General features: G+C 35.3%; 1 long non-coding RNA gene across 3 annotated transcripts; it reads right to left on the reverse strand.

The window, feature by feature from the left end:
* Nucleotides 1-1,785: 1,785 nt before the first annotated feature.
* Nucleotides 1,786-21,893, reverse strand: LOC121244677. 3 transcript variants are annotated; one of them, XR_005936479.1, is made up of 5 exons: nt 20,307-21,893; nt 20,122-20,143; nt 19,768-19,960; nt 19,571-19,638; nt 1,786-2,928 (listed from the first exon to the last, which is right to left on the reverse strand). It is a non-coding gene; the product is annotated as an uncharacterized LOC121244677 (long non-coding RNA). The 3 variants fall into 3 exon arrangements; XR_005936478.1 differs by having other exon boundaries at nt 1,786-2,091; nt 2,230-2,928; nt 20,122-21,893; XR_005936477.1 differs by having other exon boundaries at nt 20,122-21,893.
* Nucleotides 21,894-23,784: the final 1,891 nt, after the last annotated feature.

The raw sequence follows: 23,784 nt of genomic DNA on the forward strand, positions 1-23,784 counted from the left end.
AAAATGAAATACACTATTGTTTTCAATATGCAATCATTTGTAGGTTGATTAAAAAAATAATAATTGAATTATATATAATATGTCCTCTCTTATTAGCGACGTTTGTCCCATCATGTCAAGATAATTAATTATATTCTACATGATTAATTCTTTTATTATATTCTGGCCACCTTATAAAAAATATAATATAATATACAAGCTTAAATGGAAAGACAAGAGGTAGGTCGGTAGAGCGAGCTGATTATTTCTAAAGAAAACAACGTGCATAATTAGTTGTTAAATTGTCACCTCATATTTCTAATTTGTGACGTTTAAACTAAATTAGGGTCGAAGGTGACACAAGCTAAGTAAGATCTTATTTATTTTCACAGCTAAGATGAGATGAGATTAATTAAGATAAAATAAAGATAATAATTTTACGCTATTATTTATTGGGAGTACCCCAAAACAAAAGGACTTTACAATTTATAATAAGCATTATATATAATTTCATGCATCAGATTGAAGAAGTCATTACATTCAGAACATGACAATATATAAGAGAAACCTTAATAATTAAATTAAGTGTATGAACCACATTAATTTGATCGAAAATCAAATAATTTAGTGATCCACAATTTCTTATATATATAGAAAGCAAACATCATGACATATGATAAAGGGATTAATGAAACCTACCTACCTTTATATATATATATATATAGTCATTTTTATTATAATTATTCTAAGGATGTTACAAGTCAAGGTTGATGCATGCATCAGTGAGAACCAATATCTTGATTAGTCATGTTGATGAAGAATGTTAGCTTGTGTTGCAATTTGATGGTTTTGGCATCTTACAAATTTGCACTTGGAGATCATAGGTATTATGTATATATGTAGCAATGGTTGAGACACATGATTCTGGGCCCAGAACATGTTTCAACATGCTTTCTCTAGGGTCCACAGACAGTCCAGGTAGGTGTTTTGAACATGATTCATTCATTTGTGATTTCAACTGTTCAAGGCCTTATATAAATTTATATTTACAAGGCTAATTTGGAAACTCTTTTTTTTTTTGGAAAACCATTTTTTTTTTTAGTCCCTTAATTTTCAAATTAAATGGTTCAGATTTTGTCCCCTAGCTCACAGTCACAACACTAGATGATAAAAATAACATAATTTAAAAATAATTATTAGATCAATTTCAGAAACTTAATTTACTAAATTTGAATCAAAACATTTATCAAATATATAATCATATAGATTTGAAAATTAAAAGCTATTCCGATTAATTTTCCCATGATTTGTTGCTTTGTTGGCTAGCTATCTTTTTCTTCACCATTTCAGTTGTTCATGAAAGAAGTAGATCCAAGTCATGTGGGCAGTAAGCACTGTACAACCGATCATTTATAGTACTGCAACAACTAAACCGGGAAAATAATCCAAGGTCACGTTTGATTACACATTCCATATGACATAGAATGGGAAAAAAGTTAAATAAAATACAGTTAGAATATAATTTTTTAATACAATTTTTATTTTTAAATTTAAAAAAGTTTAATTATTTATCATATTTTATGTAAAAATTTGTAAAAATTAGATACTTACAAATTTTATTTACAAGACTTATTTTGTCAGTTTTATTTTTAAATTCAAATTTTGAATTTCAAAATTTATAATTTTTAACATATATACAAAATAAATTTTTGTAATTTTTTTTTATAAAAATAAACGCCTATATCTCTCTGAATACAAAAAAGTACTACTACGTTGGAAATGGTACCTCAGCACAAAGAGCAACCGTTGATCAGTACTGGGCATCACATTGATTCCTGAAAAAAATCTGTAGTACTCGTTCAGTCTTTGATCATGACTCTTAAAAAGTTCAACCTACCAACTTCACAAGTAGTACTATTAGATTGCAAATACAATGATGTAAATAGAATCATTTTGCATTCACTTGTATCTTGGATATTGTGTTATAGCTTGTGTGGCTTCAGCTCCTTTTCCTCTTCAAGTTTACTTCAAGTTTTGGTTCCAATTGCATTCCGACAATGATGCTGATCAGCCTGCTCAACCAATTCTATATAGCTGTCAGTGTTTTTGCCTCTGTTACAAAATCAATCATGTAGATTAATAAGGAGTAAGCAACTTTCGCCATTCCTTAAATTTGCACGCACACGAAGAGAAAGTACTAAGACATATCCTTAGCCAGCCTTAGGCTTCAAAGGATTTTCGTTCACAAACCTGTTCCAACCCCTTGTAAAGACAAAACTCTGGCTGCTCTTCCAATAGCGGTAGAGAAATTTGCATATCCTCATCGACCTGTAACATGAGGAAGTTAGCAGCACACGAGCTGCTTCCATGGTGCCTGGCCCCTTGTGCATTATCTGCAGCAGTTTCAGAAGTAGGTGGGAAGCATGTATTTGATGGCAATTTCCTGGGGATGACAAGTACTCTATTAAGCTCCTACTTGTGAAAAAGTTGTTTTTATGTACAAAAGCCCCTCGCTGCTTTGCGCCCTAGCCATGTTCAAACCATGGTCTGTCTCAGCAAGGTGCATGGGACAGCTTCAGCACTGTATATATATATATATATTTTTTTGAAAGTTCGGCTCTTCAACAGAAATATCTGCACAACCGAAGCTTCATATCTGCACTATCATAATTAGCCATATATGGCTACCGGCTTCCTTTTCTGAATGGAAAGTCCCAAACCAAATCCAATGGTGATTGGCAATTGAATATTTGTGCGCAACAGTGGCCATTCTGCTGTAGTACAACACCTTCTGAATTTTGTGAAGACATCGCTACCACTTCTTGCATGCTTTTCTTGCTGGAAAAGGATAAGTGGCGCTGCTTGAATCAGACTGATATTCTGCAGACTCATTCACTCTCTCCTGAATTTTATATCATGCTTCACATCATGTCCTCTTCCATTCCTATTCTGCATGCAAAAGTAGTTAACTATAGAGGAGATCACTAACAATTTCATCATGAACTAAAGATATACATAGCAACCATTGAAACTAATCTTTAGCAGCAACAATAATGACACGAAACAGAATCTTTCTTTTCCATTAAAAAGGCAGGCATGGTAACAAATGGAACATATCATAGCTGCAGTACAATGAAAGATTGAAAAAATTTTGCTCTCTCAGAAAGGAAATCAAGGCAAGGAAACCAAGATTTGGCAAGTATCACCCCTTCACCGATATAAACATGTCTCTCCTCCGGTTGTCCCTTTCTTGGTCGCATCATGTTACATGGACCTGAAACCCAACATTTGTTCCATTGCGTACGTGTCATATTATTTGATGAATGACCCTATTGGTACTTTTGATTGAGTCTCCCCACCCCCTTGATCTTCGATGTATATTCATGGATTACAAAGGAAAATTATTAAGTAATTTAATTAATTATCAAACCAATTGTAGGGAAAGGATTTCATTTCCTCCAAGAACTTGATGTTTCAGTACTTCGAAGTTGTAAGCTTGGAGAAGGGAGAAATTGCAAATACCAAAAGAGAGAGAGGTTGAAGGAACTCAAGGGAGGATAACCGAGAATTACATTGAATTTTATAAAAGAACATTTTTTGGTCTTCAACAAAATTTTTGAGATAACTCTTGGGCTTTAAAAAGCTTAAGGTAAAATGTAAATTACCCTAGTTTTAGGCACCAAAGTACTTCAAACTTTTTTCTAATAAATACTTGATAGCTTCTTCATTTTTTCACATACTAGGAAATGTTTATCTCACTTTACTCACCATGAACCAAAAGGGTAATTGAACATAGATTATGCCCAAATAAACAACTTATTTCCAGCTATATATATATATATATATATATAAATCTATCATTGTTAATTAAATCGATTACTAAATCAAGAGAACAAAACAAGAAGATACAACCCAAACATGTCATTTAATGTTCCCTTTGTCTCAAAAGCTTTTGAGCAAGAACAGCAAACAAAGGTTTTTGTTTTACTTAGGACTCTGTAAAGACAGAAGCTCATGATCATCTAGATAAAGGATTGCTCCTAATCCACAGATGAGTATAGCATGACCACCCAGCAACATAAGAACAGACTAAAGAGTTATATATGGTGACCAATTCAGCTTAGAAACATCAACTCGGCAAGCTAAACGCAAGTAACAATTTCATGAGTTAACCCACACAAGAAGTCAAAGCTTCTCTCATTTGCACTCTCATTATTAACCACTTCGAAATTCTCTCCTTTGCACTTCCATTATCAACCTCTTCAAAGCTAATGGGAACAAGAAACTTTTCAGTAATTTTGGGGGGTGGGGGACGGGGCAAGTGGGATATATATGTCTATTTTATTTTACCAGCTCTTCATATTTTTCATAGGGTGGGAGGGTTGATCTGCTTGAGTCGATCAACACCTCTATTCAAAGTGAATAAGAAAGGCATTTTAGTTGAAGTCTCATAGACAAATAGTGATAGAGCTAGTAGCTAGCTAGTATATATGCATTGATTTGAGCCCAAAGATGCAGCAATCTTCTTTTAAGTACTCAAAACAAAAAAAAAGTGTACTATTACTAGAGGTAGCTAGAGCGTGAGATATTTTGGAAGGACAAGTACTGCATAAAGGAGTGTGGAAGAAAGCTCAGAAGAAAAGAGAAGTGGCTTGGGAGAAGATTTAAGGCATCTGTAGCAACTGATCACTTTGCAATTGTGGTTTAACACATAGCAGCAAACAATATCTTGCTCGGGAACAACACACCAAAGGAAACCCACGAGAAAACAAATTAAAACCCAGATATAGACTCTATGCTTCATACTGAGATCCCACGTTCATTATACATATATATTTGTACATATAATTAAAAACCACAAATTCAACTTTTGCAGATGATCTTATTGTACCACTAGAATAGTTTCATCACAAGATAGCACCTATAAATTAACTGTTATATCAAGAATTCCAACAGTTGATTTGAAAACCTCTCAAAACCTACTTCCTAAGAGAGTAAAGTTGACAATCATCAAACTTTAAGGCCTGAAATCCGGCCGCCATAGAGTTTTCCAAGTTTGATACTGAACTTAAGCACTCGACAGGACCTTAATCTCAATGAAATAAGGGAAATACTCCAATTAAAGTTTCATAAACTCTGGTAACAAGTTCCAAAGCCAACTGTTTTCTTTAGATCTTCACTACAACAAATTCGGCTTTTAGGGACAAAAGTTTTTTGGGACAAAATGTTTTTATCCCTAAAAGTGACTTTTAGGAACGAAATACAATTTTTTTTTAAAAAAAATGGACCGAGTTATAAAAACCGTTCAAACAATAATTTTTCGTTCGAACTATAATATTTAGAGACGAAATCAGTCGTCCCTAAAAAGTATGGCCATTCAAACGGTTTGTTATATTTGTTCAGGCGGCTTCAATTCTGTTCAAATGCTACCAACACATTTGAACGGTAATATATATGTTTGAATAGTAATAAATGTGTTTGAACAACTACAATCACGTTAGAACTATACTAAACCCATTTGAATGTATTCATCCATTCAAACAGATTATATTCCGTTCCAACATAAATCTCAACCAAATATTGCCCAAGAAGTAGAACACGCTATTTTTTTTTTCAATTCACAAACTTCGTTCAAACAAGGACAGTTTCAATTTGAGCATTGACATTCACAACATTTCACAACCCCCAAGACCAAGGCCTTTACCACTTGAACCAACTCTTAGGGCTAAAAAATCAACTTTTCAATTGAAAAGATAGTTGAAAGAGTTCAACATACATTGAAATCATGCATGCACATAAATAGCATATCATCTTTCTAACCAAAGAAACTCTTCATATAAAAATAAAAAAAAAAATCTATGGTGAAGTCTGGAGACTTGCAATGCTTGACTTGCAATTGAAAGGTATGCACCAATTTCAAACAATTGATTAACAACATTTCCAAATAAAGCTAACAAACTTTGCTTAAGAGATCTGCTTTTCAATTCATGACCAATACTGCATCGACTGAAATAATCTCAAAGTAATAGATTACCAAACAATCAATATGTTGGGGCACTACACTAGTATTTGGGATCAAAGGTCCAAGCTAGGTATACTGGCCTTGTTAATTAAGGTTGTGTTTGGGTAAATATCATTGCACTACTATTCAATATTTTATCATTACTTTTCATTACTTTTTACTACCATTCACTACTATTCAATATTTGATTATTACTTTTTCACTACTATTTATAGATCATCTGAGATCACCTCACCACCCAAACGCAGCCTAAGATTCCCAAACTCAGCTAGAGTTTAGTCTACTTTTAAGCTGAATTTAATATCTAAACACCCAACTCTCAAATTACTAAACTCATCTTAACTCAAAACCTTCTTACACGTGGGACCTACAACCTTTTTTCAACTTAAAATATCTTTAAACGTGGGACCCACAACCTTTTTCAATTTCTCATAAAAAAGTACTAAACTCATCTTAACATCCAAATACACTTTAAACTCAGTTTGGATGGGTCCCACATAACTCCCTTTCACTATTATTCATAAAGAACTCAACTCAGATCAGCTCAGCTCAACATCCAAACGCAGTCTAAGTGTTTTGAATATTGTCAATAGTTGTTGTTATAGTTAAAAGAATATGTTAGTAAGGGGAAGTTGTTATATGGGTTGTTTACTCATTTTATTCTACGTAGTTGTTACTAAAAAAAACAAAAAATCTACATAGTTGTAAGCATTTATAATCAAGGTGTGTGGTAGATGCTAATTAGTAAGCTGGTCATGTTTGGTTTATGAAATTTCTCTCCTTTTTTAAATTATTGGAAAAAAATCAGTGTTTTGTATTATTTTTATGAAAGAAAAAGTTGGAAGATAAAACAAAAAGATGATTGAATACAAATTTTTTGAGAGATGCTTCTTATTCGGTTTGTGACTCCTGTGTGTGGTAGAATTGAAAAGATGTTTGGATAAAAATGATATGATCAATTTATTTTCAAGTTCAAAAAACCCATAACCTCATTGTTAGGCATCAACAACTCAACCAAGAATATCAAAATAAAAGAAATTTAGTAGAGTTCTACAACCACAGAAAGATTACATAAAAATAAACTCACAAATTGAAATAATTTCATGCCATACATTTGATCTACTTTACAATAAAAAATAACTTTATAATTTGACATAACGTCAGTTTATGAGTTTATTTTTGTGAAATTCTTTTGTGCCTAAATATTTCTCGAAAGAAAATTAAAAACCACAACTTCTTGTAAAATGAGCAACTCTGCCAACCCCTAACTTCAAAGCAGCTATCAAAACAAAGAGAACAACGTTCTATAGCCTCACAAAAACTCTTTAGGAATTAAAAGTTCTCAAAATTTTTCTTACTCTCAAACCAACTTTGCACCCAAATAATCCCATTTATCAAAACATCTTACTTTGAGTTTCGTAATAAATAAAAGCAAAACAACTTTAACAAACTTAAAGAAACATCTAATAAAAGTTTTCCTCACATACATTTTCAATGTGCCCCATCACTTATTTTAACCCTAATAAAAAACGGCTCTTAAGAACTTTAAGAATCCGAACATATTTTTAACGAGTCCCAACGCTTTCACAAACGCATCTTTAAAACTTCCCCTTAATTTACTTGAGTTTCCAAAATTATCACAAAAATCTTACATCTAATCATAATCCCATTACTCTCTGGCCATTAGAATATTTGAGCTTATCATACCAAAAAAAATCTGTCCATTAGACGTTCTAACTGATCTAACTTTAGACAGCATAATAAAATTCTTGGGCTATGCCTATTTACTTGGAATATAATTCTCTTATTAATTATAAAAAAAAAAAAAAAAAAAAAGTATGATAAAGTTGAGATTCTAGGAACAAATTCTCCCAACCACAAAAAGGCCCCAAACGAGAATGCATACTATAATTATTCAAAATGACTTGCCCCCAAATCACACGACTGATTTTCATTTTGGATATATTTCTAAGAAAAGACCTCATTGACAATACTACTAGTGCGTGAACTCGACCAATCCAAAATAATAGGCAGCTCGAGTTGAAATTTTTATGCAAACAAATGATTCAATAATCTTATCTACACTATATTAATTAACCTCGTTAGTTTTGAGTTTTGGTTTAGGATCAGTAGGACAAACTAACAATCCGGTCAACTCAAATGTACATTCATATATACCATGTCATAAATGTCAATTATAATGACTTTGATTCCTAAACATTTCAAACGACTAAAAAATGTTTTTATCCCTAAATTATGACAACCAGGACCAGCTTTCAACTCTAGTAAAAAATTCTTAGTTTGGCTCTGCATGCATGGAGTAAAATAACTTCAGATGAACATACTACACTAACTTGATATTTCACTACAATGATTACTCGAGACTAACCCTCAGTTTGGAATGAGAAACTCTCTCAACCCATCTCATTTCATCTAATCTCATCATTATAACTTTCACAAAATCTCACATAAAATACAATAAACAATTCAACTTTTTCAAATCCCAAAATAATAATAAAATTAAAAAATAATACTCTAACAATATTTTATTCAACTTTCATCTCAACTGACTATCCAAACCTAACCTATGAGTTGCTGATCTTTCCTTTCTGGTGTCAGCATCAACAATTCATAAGAAGTCCCAAGGCAGTGGGGTTGTCAAAACAAAATATATAGCATTACATTGAGCAGATAGTTCATGTCCTATGTTAGGTTTCAAGCATCGACTTTAAGCCTCATAAGCTACCCTAACTCAAATTCCTGCCCATTCGTCCCTTCACATGTACTGCATTCATGGTGGCAGCAACCTTAGTCAACAAATACAATGGTTTCCTCCAAGAGGAGTGCTATAGCCACAAAGGAATTACACAAAAGTAATCCTACAAACTGACGTGGTTTCATGTGATCCATCAAATCTGCTTTACAATAAAAGTAATTTTACAATCCGACAAACCACATCAGTTTATAGGATTACTTTTATTTAATCACTTTGTGGCTAGAGTATTTATCTTCCTCTAACCTTTCTAAGGCTACAGTCATAGCCTTGGCATGTAGCACCATCACCAGACCCTTTTATGACACTCTTCAGCCCACATGTAGTGATTGCGTGCACTATTTGCAATGCCTACATATGTAATTAGCAAAAACCATGCGCAATGCCTACATATGTAATTTGTTAATTCAGCTTACCCCATTTGTTTTAATTCACCTCATCTAGACCAACGCAAATCAGCTTTTTTGAGAATCAATTTGAGACTAATCCACTCAACCCTTGGCCCCCCTTGACTACATCTTAGAATTAGATTACCTAACCCAATTATTGATTAGGCTTGGCTTGGGATGCAAACGTGTGTTTTCAATCTTCAAGATTATAATTGTTCTCAAATGGCTGGCCTAATCCTTGTTTCGAATCCACCAAATGCGTGGCCTAATTTTAGAGTAAATATACTTATAAAAAAATTAAATATACAAAGGTAAGCATATGTATAACATTATTAACAACAAATTCATGGTGCAATATAAACCTTATATAAGGGTGCATAGTCCCAATTATATAAGCCTTATATATACAACAATATCGAATCATAGACATTAACAATTACTTGTACCCAACATAGCCCCAAGGCCAATGTAAGCTGCGAATTGCTTAATTCCATTTTACATCTAATACCTTACATATAAATAGTAAAGTACTAAACTCAAGTACTACACAAGACTTAAACACTACAACCAACAACTGCCCACGGGTAGTCCTCATATCAGATACAGGGTAACCCTAGCTTCACCTTTGCAGGTAAACTGCAAGCTCTAAAAAAGATTTAAAGCTTTGGAACAGTCGTTTGGTGATATAGGGGAACACAAGAAAAGCAAGGTGATGGAGATCCAAGAATTAGAGAGGATACAAGAGGTTCAGACTCTTACACAGGAAGAATTAGCTCGGAAGACAGTATTGATCAAGGATCTTGAGGGGATTATTTTATTAGAAGAGATTTTTTGGCGTAAAAAATCCAGAGCATTGTGGTTAAAAGGAAGGAGATCGAAGCACGAAATTCTTCCATAGAATAGCTAACTCTCATAGGAGAACCAACAACATTGAGATGCTGAAACTTGATGGTGTTGATTGTAGGGAAGAGCAGGTGATTCACAATCATGTAGTTGATTTCTTTGAGTAGTTACGTACTGAGCACTTGGGATGGCGGCCTACGCTTGATGGGCTTGGTTTTGACTCCATTGGGCCACATGATTTTTGTCGGTTGGAGAGGCCTTTTGAGGATACGAAGGTTTACGAAGTATTAAGGAAAATGGTTAAAGACAAGGCACAGGGTCCTTATGGTTTTTTTATGGGTATCTTTCAAACATGTTGGCATTAGGGGTGTAACCAGTCCGGTTTTGGACAAAATTTTGGACCGAACCGGTATGCACCGGTTTTGCATTTTCAAGAACTAATTCCGCACTGGTTACCCCCTAAACCGGTACTTTCGGTTTTATCGGTTCCGGTCCGGTTTTTCGATTTTAATATACTATATTATATTATATAATATATAATAGTATATAATACTATAGTGATAATATATTGTAGTATAGTATTAGTATAACTATTAATATAATAGACTATAGTGATATAAGATTTTAAAATTTAATATTATATTAATTAGTAATTTATCATATAATACAAAACTATTTTATATATAATTATATATTATATATAAAAATTATATACAATATAAAAAATTATAATATATATGAACCGGTCCGGTTTTAGAAAAAGAAAACTCAGAACCAATATGGTTTTGATTGATTTTAAGAAAAAATAAAACCAATATCGGACCTAACCTACCGGTTCGATCCGGTCCTGTCTGGTCCGTTTTACCGGTTTACCCATTTTTTTGTTTTACACCCCTAGCTGGGACTTGTTAAAAGATGATTTTATGAGGGTGTTTCAGGAGCTTTTCTCAGCTGGAAAATTTGAAAAAAGCCTTAACGCCACTTTTCTCGCATTGATACCGAAGAAGGTTGGGGCTGCGGAGATTAAGTAGGTTCGGCCCATTAGCTTAGTAAATGGGGTTATATAAGATAATTTCCAAGGTCCTTGTGAATCGTCTAGGTGAGATATTGGGGAAGATAATTACAAAACCCTAAAATGATTTTGTAAAGGGTAGACAGATTTTAGACGCGGTTCTTATCGCTAATGAATGCCTTGACAGTAGACAGAAAGCTGGCACAGAAGGGATCATTTGCAAGCTAGACATGGAGAAGGCGTACGATTAGGTTAAGTGGGATTTTCTTCTTTACCTTCTTGAGAGGTGTGGTTTTAGAGAGAGGTGGTAGTCCTAGCTGAATTTTTTAATAACACATGAGGATTAAGACAAGGAGACTCATTGTCTCCATTACTTTTTGTTATTGTGATGGAGGCGCTAAGCAGAATGACCTCGACATTGGTTAACAATGGTTTTGTAACTGGCTTCTCGATTGGAACCCTGGATAGGTGAATTATTATTATTTCTCATTTGTTATTTATATATGATACACTTATCTTTTGTAAGGCAGATCATAACCAGGTTTGAGCACCGAAGGCTCTTCTCCTTTGTTTTGAAGCAGCGTCCGGGTTGAAAGTGAACTTCAACAAATCATAAATGGTGCCAATTGGTGGTGTTCATCGTATAAGACAGTTGGCTAGCACTCTAGGGTATAAGATTGCCTTTCTTCCTATGACTTGCCTTGGACTCTTGTTGGGGGTTGCCTCGAGAACGTCTTCATTATGGAAAATAGTGATTGAGAAAGTAGAGCGGAGACTGGTAGGATGGAAGAGAATGTACTTGTCAAAAGGTGTATGGATTTCCTTGATCAAGAGTACATTATCTAATTTACCAACTTACTTTTTGTCTCTATTCTCTATCCGTGCAAGTGTGACATTTCGAAGTGAGAAACTTCATTGTGATTTCTTGTGGAGTGGAGTGGGTGAGGAAAATAGAATCCTGGGTCTCGAACAGTGATTCGATTGATGATAAAGAAAGAGAATTCTTGGTTCAGTTCTCCACCTTAACGACAGAAAAAAGGATTGGAGCTCAAATTCCACCTAGTCAAATGGGAGAAGGTATGTTGCCCTATCTCTAATGGTGGTTTGGATATTAGAAATACGAGAATTTTTAATTAGGCATTGCTTGGAAAATGGTTGTGGAGATACAATAAGGAATCAGAAGTCTTATGGAAGTTGGTGATTGAGAGCAAATATGGAGGCTTATGGGTGGGATGGTGTACTACGAAAGTGAAGGGCTAATGGAGTGGGGTTGTTGAAACACATAAGAAGAGGATGGGGGGGTCTTTACTCGACACACAATATTTCTTTTGGATGAGGATTTCAGGATTAAATTCTAGAGTAATATTTGGTGGTGTAACAGTGCTCTAAAAGATTTATTTCCTTCACTTTTCCGGGCGCAAGTGCCAAAGATGTTTCAGTGGCAAAAGTCATGGTGATATTGGGGGAGCAAATCCAATGGAATATCAATTTTAGTCAGGTAACACAAGATTGGAAAATTAGCAGCTTTGAAGATTTTTTCGGCTTTTTATACTCCATAAAACGGAGCAACTAGCAAGAAGATATGTTGTGGTGAATACTCGCAGGCAAAGGTTCAATCTCGGTTCGCTCTTTTTACAAGTCTCTCACACAAGAGCCCAATATTTAGTTTCCATGGAGAAGACTTTGGAGACATAAAAGCACCTCCCAAAGTAACATTCTTTGTGTGGACAACTTCCTTGGAAAAGATCCTCACAGAGAGTTCGTGCGTGATACGCTCAACAGGGAGCTCGAGTGGATGTGACACAGAGAGTTCGCTCGACAGGTCGCTCAAGCGGAGTTCAAACAGAGAGTTTGCTAGTGAGCTGCTCGATAGATGGCTCGAGCAAACAGCCAGTAACAGGTTCACTCGACACGCCCCTCGAACGAATAACGCTTATTTTGTAAAATTAGGATTTTCCGCCAATTTATATATATATATGTATTTTTCTAATACTGGGCTGTACAATTGAGCACAGTAATCACCTCATACATTGTACATTGTGATCCCTCAAGAAATAACATCCTCTACAGCTTCGTGGACCTAGGCAAGTTGCCGACCCACGTAAATCTTGTCTCATGTGATTGTTGGATTGTTCTTTCAATTTTTTTCATCATTTTTCACAACAATTGAAAAAACGGTGGTTGGAGAAGAAGTGAAGGTATCTGGAATTGAGAAGTTCGATGGCACAAAATATGGATACTAGAGAATGCAGATAAATGACTACATATATGGGAAGAGATTTCATCTTCCATTGTTGGGGAAGAAGTCGGACAACATGAAAGATGCTGACTGAAACCTGTTAGATCGATAGGTTCTGGGAGTTATCCGACTAACCCTGTCAAGATCTGCTGCACACAACGTCATCAAGGAGAAGACAATTGCAGATCTCATTGCGGCTTTGTCAAGTATGTATGAAAAGTTGTCTGTGAATAACAAGGTACACTTAATGAAGAAGTTGTTTAATTTGAAGATGACAGAATGTACGTCTATTGCACAACATTTGAATGAGTTCGATACTATCACAAATAAATTATCATCTGTTGAAATTGAGTTTGATGATGAGATATGTGCATTGATATTGCTTGACTGACAAGTAGTTGGAAAGCCATGAGAATGGTTGTCAATAATTCTTCTGGGAAAACAAAACTAAATTATGATGATAATCGTGATTTGATTTGATTTTGACTAAGGAGGTGTGTATGAAGGATTAAGGAGAGACCTTAGGTTCGAGTTCAACTTTAAATGTTGATTCTCGGGGGAGATCACAAGACGGGAACTCAAACAGAGGCATATGAAAATCAAAGAACAGGGGCAAGAGCAAGTCAAAGTCTAGGCAACAGGCAACTTGCTGGAACTATGGCAAGGCTGGTCACATAAAGAAGAACTGTAAACATCCGAAGAAGACAGAGAATAATAGTACTAATGTGGTAACTGAAGAAGTATAGGATGCACTACTACTTGCAGTTCACAGTCCAGTTGATGACTGAACACTGAATTCAGGGCTTCCTTTCACACATCTTCCCATTGAGAGATAATGCGGAACTACGTTGCTGGTAACTTTGGGAAGGTGTACCTAACTGATGGAGAGACACTGAACGTGGTGGGAATGAGAGACATTGACATTGCACTTCTTAACAAGAACAAGTGGACCTTGCAAAAGGTCAGACACATTCCTGAGTTGAAGAAAAACCTCATCTCTATAGGACAACTCGATGATTGTGGCCATTCAATAGTGTTCCCAAATAGCACCTGTAAGGTTACTAAATGGGCAATTGTATTAGCTCGGGGTAAGAAAACTAGTACTCTGTACATGACGACTGGTTTGAATAATATTATTGCTACTACCGTTGCAGAGAACACTGCAGATTTGTGGCACTGTAGGCTTGGCCATATTAGTCAGAAGAGCAAGAAATAACTATTGTCTAAAGGCAAGCTAGCAGAACTGAAGTAAGTTGATTTCAGCATTTGCGAGAGCTGTATACTGGAGAAGCAGAAAAATGTCAATTTCTTGAAGAGTGGCAGAACACTGAAAATAGGAAAGCTAGAGCTTGTGCACATAGACGTGTGGGGACCTTCTCCAGTTTCGTCTCTTGGAGGTTCTTGGTACTGTCACGTTCATTGATGACCACATCAAAAAGGTATGAGTTTATTTTTTGAAGCATAAATCTGATGTTTTGATTTGTTTAAAAAGTGGAAAGTATTAGTTGAGACATAGATGGACTTAAGATGAAATGCTTGAGGTCTGACAATGGTGGTGAATATATTGATGGAGGGTTCAAGGAGTATTGTGCAGCTCACGGTATCAGAATGGAGAAGACCATTCCTGAGACTCCACAGCAAAATGGTGTTGAACGTATGAACAGAATCATTAATGAGCGTGCTATAAGCATGAGGCTACATGCTGGACTACCACCTACATTCTGGGCAGACGCAATCAACACTGTTGTCTACCTGATAAATCAAGGGCCATCAGTTCCTTTAGATTGTGGATTTCCTGAGGAGGTTTGGAGCGAAAAATAGGTAAAATTTTCTTATCTTAAAACTTTCCTTCATGGAGACATTGAAGAAGACATCTACATGCATCAACCTAAAGGGTTTGTAGTGCAAGAAAAAGAGAGTTCGGTTTGTAAACTGAAGAAGAGCTGTATGGCCTGAAGCAAGCTCCTAGATAGTGGTACAAGAAATTTGACAGTTTCATGTGCAGTTCAGGGTACATCAGATGTCAGGCAGACCATTGTTTTTATGTCAGACATTTTGACAATTCTTACATTATTTTATTACTGTATGTGGATGATATGTTCATTTCAGGGTCCAGCATTGATGAGATCAATAATCTGAAGAAGCAGATGTCAAAACACTTTGCAATGAAGGATATGGGAGCTGCAAAACAAATCATTTGCATGAGAATTGTCCGAGTCAGAGTCAAGGGCACATTGAAACTCGCACAGGTTGAGTATGTGAAAAAGGTACTTAGCAGGTTCAACATGGACAATGCCAAACCTGTTGGTACACCCTTGGGCAATCACTTCAGACTTAGCAATTATCGGTCACCAAAGTCAGAAGAGGACACGACTACATGAGTAAGGTTCCTTATGCCTCAGCTATTGGTTCACTTATGTATGTTATGGTTTGCATAAGACCAGATATTGACTATGCAGTGAGAGTTGTGAGTAGATACATGAGCAACCCAAGAAAACAACATTGGGAAGCTGTGAAGTGGATTTTGAGATACCTAAAAGGCTCCTCAGAAGTGTGCATGTGCTTCTCTGGAGAGAGATTAGAGGTGCAGGGTTATGTCGATGCTGATTTGGCTGGAGACACTGATAGTAGAAAGAGTACCACTGGCTTTATTTATACTCTGGGTGGTACTGCCATGTCTTGGGGTTCTAATTTCCAGAAAACCATTTCTTTGTCTACTACAGAAGCTGAGTATGTTTCTGTGTCAAAAGCATCAAAAGAGATAATTTGGTTACAAGGCTTCTCGAAGGAGTTGGGTAAGAAGAATCAGAAGGGCACTCTCTACAGTGATAGTCAGAGCGTCATATTCCTCCCCAAGAATCCAACATTTCATTTCAGGACTAAGCACATTCAGATCAAGTATCATTCATTTGATCATTACTTGATGATGGCCAGTTGATACTTGAGAAAATTTGTGGAAGCAAGAACCCTGTTGATATATTGACAAAAGGGTGTTTACACTTGAGAAACTGAAGTTGTGCCAAACTTCGGTTGGTCTTCTAGCATGAAGACAGGGCAATGAGTTGCAGAAGTGGAAGATATCATGTTTTTTAGGTAGATGGTGATGCACTGGCTGTACCAGTCTCCAAGTGGGAGAATTGTTGAGTATTGTGGAGCCTGGCTCAGTCCGCTCTAGCGAAGCATTCATGTCGCTCGAACGGAGACGTTACATAGAGATTTCGTGCGTGATATGCTCAACAGGGAACTTGAGCAGATGCGACACAGAAAGTTCGCTCGACATTGGCTCGATAGGTCGTTCAAGCGGAGTTCAGACAGAGAGTTCGCTCGTGAGCCGCACGACATATGGCTTGAGCAAACGGCCAGTAAATAGGTTCACTCGACGCGCGCTCGACACGCCGCTCATGCGAATAACTTTTATTTTGTGAAATTAAGATTTTCTGCCGTGTACCCTATATATATGTATTTTTCTAATACTGTGGCCGTACAATTGAGAACAGTAATCGCCCCATACACTGTACATTGTGATTCCTCAAGAAATAAAATCCTCTGCATCTCCGTGGATGTAGATAAGTTGCCGAACCATAAAAATCTTGTGTCGTGTGATTGTTTGATTGCTTTTAATTTTTGTCATCATTTTTCACAAGAAGATGGTCTCTATATGCATCATGTGGTGTTTATGGCAGAAGCGCATTGATCGAACGTTCGAAAACAAGGAGAGATTGCTGGAGGAACTAAAAGCTTCATTTATTAGAACACTATGTATTTGGGTCATTTCTGTTGATTTTAATAGTCTGGATCTACCTGATTTTATTGTCTCTATTGTGCCTACATAGTTAGGGCATACTTTTGTATTGTACCTGGCTATGCGTATTCATTGATTAATAAAATTTGTTTACTTATAAAAAATAAATAAAGTTATCGTTCTCAGTTCAATATCCAGAAATATTTGTAATTCTCATAATTTATCACATTGTGTACTTCAATAAGCAATTTCTATTCTACATAACTGACACATTTTGTTCTCATTTGACACTAGTTAAAAAGGCCCATTCCTTACCATATATGATGTTTTCAAATTGTGAACATACTACTAGTAGATCACATGCATGTGCACGCCTAGTCGAAAGTGTTGAACCAATTAAATTTAGATTCAAAACTTAGGAACTGAAAATTATATCATGAATTTTCTCACTCAAGCAAATAAAAATTACATTTCAATTTCACCACTTACAGTTCATGATGATCCAATAATATTGAATCCGTGGAGATGTATTGAAATGCTATGAAATCATGATAACAGATTTACACAAATAGCACTACTAATTCCTAGCTAGTTCCTGCTCATCAAATTCTTTCAAAAAGTATGATCCTACATCTTCCCCTAATTAAGAGATATACAAGATTACCATTTATAGTAGTTCTTAGTTTTTGAAAGTTGAAAATAATAAAATACAAAGGTACAATATATAATTGTTCAGAGATTTCCAAGGACGTCTAACCAAATCATGTATTAATTGATATCCCACGCATGCCAAAATACACCAAGGTAATATATAGTACTTGTGTTACTGGTGTACAACGAATTAATGAGGGCAGTGTCTTTGGATAACACACGTAACAAGGAAGTACAGGTCTTATAATTAAAGACCAATACTTTGGGAGGACAAAAAAAACAAGGATGTCGTTTTCTACAAAAAGGCTTGAAGCTATATATGAAATTGATATATTGATTATCTTAAACATTTGTACACGCGACAGATGTTGCCAGATAACCAGGTCAATTGGACAGGAATTGACATTTCTTTGCATGTCAACCTCACCACTAGTCACGTATTAGGCCAGAAATTGTGCAAACGAAGAAATTGCAACAGATCGTAATTACAGCTTGATGTTGAAAGACGGCCAATACATGCATGAGTAGGGGTGTAAATTTAAACCGATAAATTGAAAAATTGGAACGGACCGGACCGAACGAGATCGGTTGGTCCGATTTTTGAACCGGTCTGATCCGAAACCAGTTTCTATATTTTGAAAACCGGCCAGAATCGGTCCGGTTTATGTTCCATAATTTCCGAGACCGGACCGGTTGAAAAAAAAATTAATTTTATATATTATACAAAATATTATATATATAAGTTTTATATATAATATATAATTATATATTAAATTTTTATATATAATATATAATTATATATCTTATATGAAATATTAATCTTAAATATGAACATTTATAATTTATTTGATTATATGTTATTAATATAATTATATATACGATAATGTTATTATAATTTACAAAATAAAAGTTTAATCTTAAAGATGAAAATTTAATTTATCATATGCTTTAAACATAAAAAATATATATTAAATTATTAATAACATTATATCATAAGAGGTAATACTTTATTATATATTTTTACGTTTTAAAAAAATCAGAAAACCGGATAGGACCGGACCAGATACCGGTTTAGGAGGGTAACCTGGACGTAATCGGTTTTGAAAAATGTAAAACCGGTACATACCGATTCGGTCCTAAATTTTGTCTAAAACCGGACCGGACTAGACTGGACCGGTTACACCCCTATACACGAGTCAATAATTCTTTCCAGGGTCCAGTTAAGTTTTAATAGACAACGCACGTAATTCCTTGACACAGCACATGGTCATCCAGAACCAGACAGCATGGTTCATAATCATCATGTGTTGCTTTAACCACTTCCATGTTTGATAAGCACCGATCATTGCTTTGAGATGAAATTTCGTTTCTCAAAGTGTTACATCATCAGTATCGTACCATGGAATATGTTAAAACAAAATTACTCAAACGAAAACGTTTTAAGCTATATGACTGGATGTAAATTTTATTTCAGGTAAAAACCAGACATTTAAACCATGATCACTCGAATATATAATGTCTGACATGAGTTCTTTTACCACATATCTCTTACATCAGATATATATAGCTGTAAAAGAAATGCCCAAAACAACATACAGACGACCATCCAAAAATCATCATTTCTATTCCCTCCCCCGGCTAAACCATCCAACTGTTAATAATTAGTAGACAAAGTCTGCCTCCTTTGAACTTTTGATTAATCACTCACTACTATAAGCTTTCTACAAAACAAAATACAAAGAAACTCTATGATCTTAAGCCATTCTCGCCGAGGGAAAAAACAATCAAGAGCTCATGATATGCCATTTAGGATCCCGGAAAATATAAAACATTCAATGACAAAACATAAATAACAACAATAAATTAAGAAATAAACACATAAAATCAGGAGGACTAGCGCAAAGATGTACGTTTAATTACCTGAGTGATTACCCTAATACAGACGGAAGCTGCAGTTTGCCCCCAACACCGAGAGAGAATAACAAGAGCTGCAATAAATAATTAAGACCTCAAACGTCAATATAACTTAAATAAATAGTGGAAGCCACGTACCTTAGTGATGAAGAAATATCTTCGAAATAAAACTTGAGCTGATAAAATAAAATACAGGAAATTACGCTTAATTGTTGCCATAAAGCAGATCCCCTCTTCGAAGGCTTTATTCCTGATACGGGGAAAGGTGCATCTCCGCCCAGACTCCGGAAAGATCATTTTTTTTTTCCATATTTAGCAGTGTCTGCACAGACCCACTTCCAAAAAACACCTCTTATACGAGATTATATTAGACCAAGGCGAAATGATGGGCGAAACCTGCGTTAGTAGCAAATAAAATCACCAAAAAGATCAATAATCAAGAAATTTCAGAGGTTTTTATGGCCGGAAACATGCGTTTGGGGTTGAGAATTAGGGATAGTAGGAAATAAAAAAAAAAAAACCAAAATCAGAGCCCGATTAAGAGAAAAGAGTAGTACCTCTTCCAAACATGCCCGTTGCCTTGCATGGTCGACCAGTGAGAGAAGAAGAAGAAGAAGAAGAAGAAGAAAGAAAGTGAAAACATAAGGGTTTGATGAAACCAAGCAAATAACGTGAATCGTTAATACGGGTGATCCACTATAAGATTTTCCGTTAAAACAAGAACAGTACTAACCAGACGTACCTTCAAGATCTGCATCCGTCGTCCTCTCTCCCAAAGAGTACCATCAAAAGTCACGCTCTCCAGCTCAATCACAATTAACAACGCTAATAACAATGATAATAATAAAATATTTGATGCAGGGTAATAGGAATGAAAGAGTACAACCAATTAAAAAAAAAATAAAAGACAGATAATGTAGCAGCAGAGAGTGGATAAGAATGGGCTAAAATAGATAGGTCGGTTCTGTCTGCAACTTCTTTCTGATAGAACTTCATGCCGACATTCTTCCACTTGTCAAATTTATAAAACCACAACATATACAGGCATTAAAAACAGCAACACATCAGCGAGAGAGAAGGACGAGAGCGTAAGGATGAGAAGGAATATACAGCATCACGATGTGTTCGAGGGGCGCCGTCTCTCTGTGTCATTTCCGGGTGCCCCATCTCTTTTGCCTCTTGTCCACTTCTGCCCTTTTTATCTTAAAGAGAATGAGAAACACCCAGATGAATATATATATATATATATATATATATATAAGAAAAGTCAGCTGCAAGGAAGCTTTTTTTGGGCGAAAGATAAATACTCGGAGAAAGACAGACAGAGAAGAAGAACGGAGGAGGAGAAGAAGAAAGAGGAAGACACGGTTAAAATGGGAAGCTGACAGAAAGAGAAGTGAGCACGCACTCGCAAAGGTATGCCCTCATACGATTGCTGGAAGCGTGTGCTCACTCTCTTCTGTCAGTTTCTTGACTCTCTTCCATGTTCCTCTTTAGATGTGTTCGCTGTTTTTACACAGAAAAAGCCAAAAGAAACACCAAAAGAACTAGATTTCACACTGAAAATGGTATATAAATACTCCTCACTGTAAGTCAGATCTAAAAGAAACCTCATATACACCCATTTTTTTGGCAGAGTTAACTCACCAGCACTCAAAAACACACATACCATTTTACCCTTTACGAGTTTATACCCAACTGATCATCAAGATATAGGGTTTTCCAATCATCCAACGACCCAAAACAAACCCTGGGGACCCTATCTTTCCCAGATCTTTCTTCTCATTATCTATCTCTTTGTTCCCGGCCTCCACACACACAAACCGTTCCAAACCCTCGGCTTCTTCCCCACCTGAGTTTAACCGCCTCTGAGCCACAGAAAAAAGAGAAATGTGGGAAAAAAAAAGAGCAGCAAAAGCAATGGAGAGAGATCATCGAAGTGATTTTGCCTTTGGCAACACCATGTGTTTGCTTAATCAACGGAAGGACAAAGTGAGTTCCGCACGGCACACTCACAGAGAGAGCGATCGAGAGACAAAAGCTGTATTAGTTGAGCGGCGATTGGTTGTTCATTGAAGGGGGAGAAACTGATTGACTTTTTGGACTAAATGATTTAACGGCACCTGCTTTGACCCTTTATGTTTGGAGCCGTTCGGACCGTCGGATCCTTACTTGTTGAGGGTCCGGCCTTTTGTTGTAGGCTAAGGACTGCGACAAATGTCTCCTTTCTTAAGAGCTCTTTTATTTATTTATTGAGTATTAGCATGCCTGATTGGTTGCTTTGATTTTGTTAATTACCCTATCCTTTCCTAAATATATGGCACTATGTCGGATTATATTTTTGTGACTGATGAAAGTACCATCGCATGAAAAACAGTGACACTATAGAATAAAATCTTTCAGTCGTCACCAATTAGATTTTGTCACTTCACTACGAATTATTTATTATTGAACGGTCACTAAAAATATTTTTTAAGACGGTATTCTACTCATCGTTATGTTTAACGTTCGAACGTAATAAATAATATGTAATGGTTTATATTCTATTTGAATGCAAAGATAAAGATCATGTTAGGATGTACATATTTACGTACCACATTTTCGATCATTGTTATGTATGTTCGAACATATATCTCTAAGTTATTTCTATAAAATCGAATGTAACTGTCATGCTCGAACATATTCAGATTACATTTGAACATAAGCTTCATAAGAGTTAAGAAATAGATAAAAGGTATTGTATATTTTAAATTGTCTCCATATTGTATCATAATTACATAGATGATATATAATAGAATTATGTATTCAAACTTTACATTTACTTCAATTAATTGAAACATAACCATTATCTAATTAAATTCATTTATATCATGAAAGCATGTATATTTATCAGAAGAAAAAAGGTAAATCATTAATTACAAGATTATCATTAAGTTAGACATTGATGATGATGATGAAAGGTTCAGTCTCATGGGTCAAGATCAGGTTTAGATTGCTGATTGTATAGATGCTATGTTAATTTTTCTCTATCTGACACACAAATATTCTAATTAGGAGATTCATTGCTTAATGCATTGCATTTTCAACTCTTTTTTTAGAGTCAATGTTCAACTTAACTTTCACTCATATATAATCAGAAGAATGATATATATCTAACCATTTTACAACTCAATTTAGTGTGTACATTTTATTAAAAGCACTTCAACTTTTAAATTTTATATATTTATAATCTCCCAACATATATTTTTTTGGAATTTATTGGTATGGACAAATTAAAGAACTAGTACTCAAGGAGAAATTATTGTTGTTTCTGGTTATTGTAGTACTAGTACTAGTACTGCTTTTGGTCTTTCATGTTAATTTGTCTTAACAGTATATGCAACAGCTAAGGCCGGGGTTCATGGGCAAGACATTGAGATCCTTGTTGTGAAATGAGTAATGGCCCCGGCCGGCCATATCTATATGGTGAAGTAAGTGTAGTGTTATATATACTTACACTTTTACTTACCATTTTACTTATAAGAGTCATTTTGTTAGTTTTCTTTTGAATTTCAAATTTTATGATTTTCAACATATCATTAACTGACATGTGGAGAAGTAAGTTTTTGTAAATTTTTCTTAAATACATTTAGCATTTTTCATTGAAGTAATATGTAAAGATGAGGTACTGGTGTTTACTCGACCAAGTGAGAAGGTGATCTAGCTAGGGTTAATAAAGTTAGTGCATTAATTCGAACCTGAAGCTGGCTACTAGCTAGCTGTTATTAATTAAGCATGTATGTAATAGTAATACTACCTTTGGAATCTATTTCCAAATACATGAAGGACCATGGGCATGCATAGTCCTACTTTTATCCAAGGTTAATGTTTTTGGGAGTTGAAAACGCCTGTAGGGAACTGCTACATCTCTTGGAGATGAGAATACCAGTTTAAGGCTCTGTTTGGGAATGCAATTGTTGTCGGATATCTTTGGACTACTTTATTATTATTCACAAACAATTCATTACTATTGATCAGAAACTATTCATTATTATTTACGGATGATATGAAGTAACCTTAGCATCCAAACGAAGACTTAAATTAGGAGCAAGTTTTGAAGAGAGTTGAGACAAGTTTTTGGGAATTGTAGTGGCAGGCCGGGAGCTACCAGTTTGCAATAGATAAGGTAGCCCAACGAGACTTTTTCTATATAAAAGTGTTGTGGAAGAGTAAAAAGTATT

The sequence above is a fragment of the Juglans microcarpa x Juglans regia genome, chromosome 8S (assembly GCF_004785595.1).
Source record: "Juglans microcarpa x Juglans regia isolate MS1-56 chromosome 8S, Jm3101_v1.0, whole genome shotgun sequence".
NCBI lineage: Eukaryota > Viridiplantae > Streptophyta > Magnoliopsida > Fagales > Juglandaceae > Juglans > Juglans microcarpa x Juglans regia.